Source organism: Mustela erminea, chromosome 21 (assembly GCF_009829155.1).
Source record: "Mustela erminea isolate mMusErm1 chromosome 21, mMusErm1.Pri, whole genome shotgun sequence".
In the NCBI taxonomy this organism is placed as follows: Eukaryota; Metazoa; Chordata; class Mammalia; order Carnivora; family Mustelidae; genus Mustela; species Mustela erminea.
In genome coordinates this window covers 22,083,035-22,090,428 of record NC_045634.1, presented here as the reverse complement: position 1 = coordinate 22,090,428, position 7,394 = coordinate 22,083,035, and the positions used below count along the sequence as shown (strand labels likewise).

The 7,394-nt window shown below is 40.3% G+C and overlaps 1 non-coding gene across 1 annotated transcript; it reads left to right on the top strand.

The window, feature by feature from the left end:
* Positions 1 to 5,860: 5,860 nt before the first annotated feature.
* Positions 5,861 to 5,933, top strand: TRNAM-CAU. The gene has a single exon. It is a non-coding gene; the product is annotated as a tRNA-Met (tRNA).
* Positions 5,934 to 7,394: the final 1,461 nt, after the last annotated feature.

Here is a 7,394-nt window from a genome sequence, read left to right as displayed (position 1 = left end):
TAAACAAATAATAATCATATAAAAAGATTTAATCAGAAAAAAATATTAATCATCTCTGGAGCTTTTTGTTCATTTATGTAGATCTGTACTGATTTCATCTGGTCTTCTTTTGCTTCTGCCCAAAAGACTTTTCTTTACAATTTCCTGTAGTGTGGGTTTGCTGGTAAATTCTTTCAGTTTTTGTCTGTCTAAAAACATCTTTATTTTACCTTCATTTTTGAGAGATGCTCTTGCTGGGCATAAACTTTAAAAAATATATATTTTATTTATTTATTTGTCAGAGAGAGAGAATGAGAGCGAGAGAGCACAAGCAAAGGGAACAGCAGGTAGAGGGAGAAGCAGGCCCCTCACCAAGCAGGGAGCCCAATGTGGGATTCAATCCCAGGACCCCAGGATCATGACCTGGGCCAAAGGCAGACGCTTAACTGACTGAGCCACCCAGGTGTCCCTGGGCATAAACTTTTTTTTGGCAGTTTTGTCTTTCAATATTTTAAAGATATCTTCTCGTCTACATTGTTTCTGATAAAACTCGGCTCCCACCCTTATCTTTGTGTCTCTTTGTGTAATAATCTTATCCCTTTCTCTAGATGCCTTTAAATTTTCCATTTATCATTGGTTTCTTCAGCAATTTGATTATGGCAGATCTTGATGTAATTTTCTTCATGCTTATTTTGCTTGGGGATTGGTTGAAGTGGGATCTGTGAGTTTATAATTTTAATTAAATTAGGAATATTTTTGGACTTATTTTTCTTCAAATATTTGTTTCATCATCTCTCTTTTGGCAACTCCACTTACTCATACATTAGGCCACGTGATACCCTCCATTTTTTCCAGATTTTTTTTTTTCTCTTTGGGTTTCATTTTGCATAGTTTCTATTGTCACATTTTCAAGTTTACTGACATCCCCATTCTTTCTTCCTCTCTTTCTTTCTTTCCTTCCTCCCTCCCTCCATCCATCCCTTGCCTCTTTCCTTCCTTCTGTCCCTTCCCTCCTTCCTTCTCTTCTTCCTTCTTTCTTTTTTCAGTGCAGGGCTTGAATTCACAACCATGTGATCAAGACCTGAGTTGAGATCCAGAGTTGGATGTTTACCTGACTGAGCCACTCAGGTGCCCCTCAAATTTATGAATGTCTTCTTATGCGAAGTCTAATCCACTATTAATCCCTTCTGTTTCTTTTTCATTTCAGATGTTTCAGTCCTCATCTTTAGAAGTTCAATTTGGGTATGCTTATCTGGAAACCTTCTTATGTTTATACTTAACCTTCTTAGTATCTGAAATACGGTTATAACAACAGTTTAATATTCTTGTCTAATAGCTAATATCCTAATATCTATTTCAGTTCTGAGTCAGTTTTGATTGACCGATTGTTCTCCTCGCTATGGGTTACATATTCCTTATACTTTGAATGTCTGGCAATCCTTGATTGGATGCCAGTCATTGTGTTATTACCTTGTTGGATATAAGAGATTTTGTTTTTCTATAGCCATTCTTATGGCTATAGAAAAGCTTTGCTTTGGGATGCCATTAAATTACTTGGAAATAGTTTGAGCTCTTCAGATCTATTTTCTGATTTATGAGGTGGATCTGGGTCAGTGTTTGGTTTGGGTATAAATATTTGCCACTGCTGAGGCACAACCTTCATGAGTATTCTGTCCAGTGTCCTGCTAAATCTGAATTTTTTCCAGGCTGACTGTAAGAATGGGCTATGTTCTTGGCCCTGTGAGAGTGCTGGGTGCTTTTACCTGATCCTATCAAATTGTTTCTTCCTTGGGCATTAGGTAATAGGTTCACATGGGTGTAAGGATGAGAACTCTGCTGAAAGCTCAAGAGGACCCCCTCCAGATCACCAGCATGCTCTCTTGGTGTCACGATCTCTGATCTGGTGCTCTATCTGTGCACTCCAGTCGCCTGGTCTCCCTGGCCTCCCACCTGCATCTCCTCACCTTGGGGAGTCCACCAGGCTCTGCCTGGGCCCCTCTTCCTATGTCACAGCTTAGAAACTCTCTGGAGGTAGTAAGCTGGGGCAATAGTAGAGCTCTCCAAATTTGTTTTTTTGTGTGTGTGTCTGTTTCTTTCAGGCAGCAGGCAAAATCTCTCCTTTTTATTCCATCTTGAGTGGAATTCCTCAACCAGTCCCCCTTTCATGCATATTCAATGCATATTTAAACACAGTGTTTCGCTGATGGAAAATGAGACACTGAGAGGTTAAAGGTCAAAGAACCAATCCATCCCTTAATCATGATGTTGCCTCCTGGTGGAGGAACATGGGTTTCTCACATCCTCACAAGAGAAATTTCAGTGGCATCTTTCCAGCACAGCCCAATACTTGGCTCTAATTATATTTATAAATGCTAATAGGAGTGGCAATCACAATTATGCTAATCTCTCTGTTTACAGCCAACTGTTGCAAGCAATTATGGCCAATGAGTTCAATTTGTAAATTGGAATTTATTAAATCTAGCCGATTAAATATACTTCTGTTTTAGGCAGATTGCCTCTAACATTTATGACTAAAGCTATTTACTTTAAAAATGTCCTAATAAGACATAAGCACTTAGAAAAAGTCTTTTCATCTTTACTTTCCTTTGATGGAACAGAGAAGGAAAACATGCCTGCAGTCAGATTTTTGGTCTATTTATTAGATAACAAGGGCTCTGTGAAGCTCTTCAAAATATTTCAGGGGATGTTCTGTCTTTTTTTTAAAGATTTTACTTATTTATTTGACAGAGAGATAGAGGGAGAGAGGTCATGTAGGCAGAGCAGCAGGCAGGGGGAGAGGGAGAAGCAGGCTCTCCAAAGAGAAAGGAGCCTGATGCGGGGCTCGATCCCAGGACCCTGGTATCATGACCCAAGCAGAAGGCAGCCACTTAACTGACTGAGCCATCCAGGAACCCTGAGGGTATTTTCTGAAGAAACTGCCCAGCTCCAGCTTAGAGCCTACACAGGAACTGCAGAGGCATTGATCCAGAAAGCACATATTCTGGATCCTGGCAAACAAGAGAGTTGGCAGCCCAGTTAGGCAGTGGAAGACAATGAGGACAAGAAATTAAACACACGTAAGATTTCGTTAGGTTTGCAGGGTGCCTGGCTGGCCTAGTAGGTAGAGCACATGACTCTTGATCTCAGGATCATAAGTTCAAGCCCTATGTTGGGTGTAGAGATTACTTGAAAATTAAAAAATATATATTTTTTCTTTCTACTTATTTTTCATACATTCATTTGGGCATCCATAAACTGTAGATATGTTAAATGGATTTAGAACTATATTTAGGCAAGATTCTGAAGTATTATATTGTTCTCTTTGGTAAACTGAGCACTGTAACTGAGATGGTCTTAAAAGTATTTGCTTTCTCTGGGAGTTTATGATTCTCTGATCCAGGTCTTTTGAGGCTCTAGGGCCTCATGTTAGAGTGAGCGGAGGCTGGCTTGCCAGTGTTTGGTCTTCTCTCCCAGGTGTCCACATTTATCTTCTCTGTGGCCCATTTCCTCAAGGCGCCATCTTCCCTGGCTAATCTGATCACCTACCACAAGGAAGTTATCACTTATATGAGGGGTGCACTGTGGGGTACAAGCAAGAGGGGTGTCTGATATTAACCAGGGTAAGGGGAGAACATGACAGGATTATTATTTGTATTTTTTATTTCATCCTTTCTTATTTACATTTTGTTTCATAATGTGATGAATATATTCATCACAATACTACACGTATGCAATTTAATTATACATACTTACAATAGTACGTGTATCTAATATACATATGTTTAATCTTAAACCTTCCCTAATTGTGTAAGTCTCTTCTGTGTGGTGGGTCAATGAATCTCAAGGACATAACTGTACTATGGCTCTCTAGGCTTGCTGTTTACCTGTCACCTTGGGCTCGCTCCCCTTTGGCCATCATCTTGGGACTTCTCATTGCTTCTTTCTTCCATTGGTGCATCTATTTCCTGGATCCCTTCTGTCTCTTTCCGTGGGTATATTTCTGGTGTATCTAGCTCCTGAGAGCTTCCAGTTGCTTGCCTGAACAAAGGTAAAAGGAAGGTAAATCTTGAAAGACCTTGGATGTTTCGAAATATCATCAGTGGAACTTCACAAGTAATTGATGATTTGCAGGATATGGACATCACTTTCCTTCAGAAATTTGAAGGAATTGCTTTATTATCTTATAGTTTCTAGTTGCTGTTGAGAAATTCAGTATTACTCCAACTCCTGATCTTTGTATAAGACCTGTTTTATTTTTATTTTTGTATGGGAAACTGAAAAGATTTTCTCTGCACCCTCTCTCCAGAGTAACCATCGTGCTAAATCTCAACATTGTGGCCTTTTGTGGTAACGTTATATAGGTGGAATCACAGAATATATACTTTTGTGTGTGTGTCTGCCTTTTTAAATTTCTGTATCATGTTTGTGAGATTCATCACGACACACGGCAATAATTATTCAGTCTCATTGCCTTAGGTAACTCTATTGTATGAATAAAATGCAATTTATGTATCCCAAATGTTCACTTTCTATATCATCTATTCTTGCTTTATGGATCCAAATGTATCTTATCTCTCCAAGAATATTGATTTAATTAAACACTTTTTTCTTACCCCTATATAATCTTTATTTCCTCCAAGTTCTTTTAAAATACAGGTCGTTTAAGGCTTTGTATTTTATTTTATATGATTTCCTCAAATGTCTGGTGATCCTCGACTTTCTGCTCATGTTTATGCATGAGGTACGAAACAGCTGATTGCTACAGCTCTGTGCTCACGGGTGGTCTTCTTTGTAGGGTCATTTTACGGCACTGTTTTCTTTGAGGAGATTCCTGATTTTCGTACCCTTTGTTTCTTCCTCCCCCTCTTGAGCTGGTCATATCCCACAGAGTATGAACTTTTAAGCAGAAGTCCAATCCTGACTTCCTGTATTTGGGGAGCCAACTATGGGAAAAGGCTAGAGAAGTTCTATCCTGGTATGTGGCTGCATTCCCAGAGTGGCTCCCCACCCTCAGTGGGCCTGGTATCTCTTGTCCAGAGACGTTCCGTTTTACCCTTTAAGAGAATATACTTCCTGTCTTTTCCTGGTGAGGGCAGGAGAATCTGCCTGGTGTTTGGCTTTGGGAAGGCCACCCAAGGGCCTCCCTAGTTTTTCAACAAACTCACTAGACCAGTTTTCTGTCTTTAGCTCCATGTTTACCTCCAGTTTCAGAAGTATCTGGTGCTACCAGCTCCTGAGTTTCTGGAAGGTTCTACAAAGGAAGACACGGTTTCCATGACATTATTTTCCACCTTCCAAATTTATTGCTATTGTCCTTTCTCTTTCTCCATTTGTCCTTTGCATTTATGCCTTTCTAGATCTTTTTATTGTTATTTCTGGAGGCCTCAGGAAGGAGTGGCCACAGATAGGTACATTCGTTACTCTTTTTCCACTGATAAGTCTTGTTCAATAATTTTTCAACTCAACTGTCTACACCTTGACTCTGACTTTTCTAGAATGGATAAGTTTCCAATACCCAAGGAAGAAATGATAGTTGTACCAAAGTAGACAAGTGCTTAATTTTTGTTAATATTTATATGTTTATACACCTACTCTTTTAGACGGGCCTAATCACATTTTGGTTCTTTTGCTTATGGGCTACAATTAACATAATGAGGTCTTTTTGTTTTTCCAAAGTACATGCATCATTTGCTGAGTTATCTTCCAGATTACTTAGGAATCTACTGCTGTGGGAGGGTATGTGGGAAAAGAACATTTTTGAATGCTATTATAAATCCACTCAATCGTTGTATTGAACTACATAGATGAGCGGATACCTCTCTCTTTAAGGAGTTTACCACTTGAAGAGGCATTATTCCTCATGTTGAAGGCTATCCCCAGAGCCCTCTTAGCGCAGCGGGCAGCGCGTCAGTCTCATAATCTGAAGGTCCTGAGTTCGAGCCTCAGAGAGGGCACATCTATTTTGCTGTGCTATAAAAGGGCATTTGAAGAAAATAATAAAAACTTTAAGCAAAGGTGTTTAGAGGCCCCATGTGGCGAGGCAGATGCAAGGAAGTCCCCCACAAAGGCATCTGTGGGTAAATGTCTAAATCCACACGTAGATCATTCAACCTCATTTGAAACAGAAGGGATGCAAGCCAGCGCCAAAAGGAAGTTGCTCTCCCAAGAACTGAAAAAAAAAAAAAAAAAAAAACAAAAGAAAAAAAAAAAAGAAAAGAAAAAGAAAAAAAAAAGAAAAGAAAAGAGTTTTGAACTTAAAAGAACAGCTCCACATCTCAGGTCTGACACTACTTACCAGTGACCTGGAACGAAGTTTTTTCCTGTTTTGTTTAACTTTTAAAGACTCATTCTATGTTTGTAAAATGTGGACGGTAACACCTCAGTGGTTAGGTGTTACTAACAAGTAACTGTCCAGGGGAGCTGAACACACTAAGTGATACTGATCTACTAGAGTAAGTGTGAGACACTTCTCCCAGATTTTGGCAAGGAGCGAGTGGTCCAACAACCGATGTTCTCCGAGTGAGGAGAGGCACTCAGAGAAGGGCACTGGTTTTTCCTTTAGAGAACGGTTACCTGCATTGCCCGGAGATGACAGGGTGTGGCACCATTGTCCAGCAGCTGCCCGTCTCTTCAAAAACAGAAGGACCGCGCAGACGCGCAGGATCCCAGCAAAGCTGCTGACGCTGACACAGACACGCTGGGATCAGGACGTCGCCCTGAGCACAAACACATACGAGCCCTCTCCAGGCGGTGCGCAGAGAGTCCCTCCACCACACGGTGTTTTCGACACAGGAACCAAGAAGGCGACGTCAGGACGAAATAAACGAAACGTCCAGGATTCTGAGTGGGGCAATTCTCTAAGCAGAGGGGCCCCAAACCTCCCACTTCACTTTCTCCTCAGGGCCTCTCAGGGTGCGTAGATAATGTCCCTACGCACGCCTAAACCTTCTTCTTGACTCAAACTATGTTTCTTTATGTCTGTCCACTCACACCCTCACCTACACCTGAGCGCTTTCCGAAGGAACACTGTTCCGTATTTAACACACGTGTTCACAAAGCATGGTCACGTTGGGTCTGACAATGGAAGAATGCATGTAACAGATCATCTTGATGTATGCATTTTAAGGAGGTAAAAATAGTGAGGTAACGACCTATCTCATTTTTTTAAAAAATAAAGTTTTGCCATCATGGTGATGTGTATTCTCTTTTCCCTTTTTTTTTTTTTTTCCTTTTGTGGTCATATCATCATTGATTTCTGTCTGCAGAGTTCACCCAGTTCACATTTGACCCCTTTCCCCCGACCTCACCATATGTTTCTTTGTTTTTATAATTTCATTAGTTTTTCTAGAGTTTTGAAGCAAATGGTGCTCTAAGAATGATTTCTTCTTCTTCTTCTTCTTCTTTTTTTTAAGATT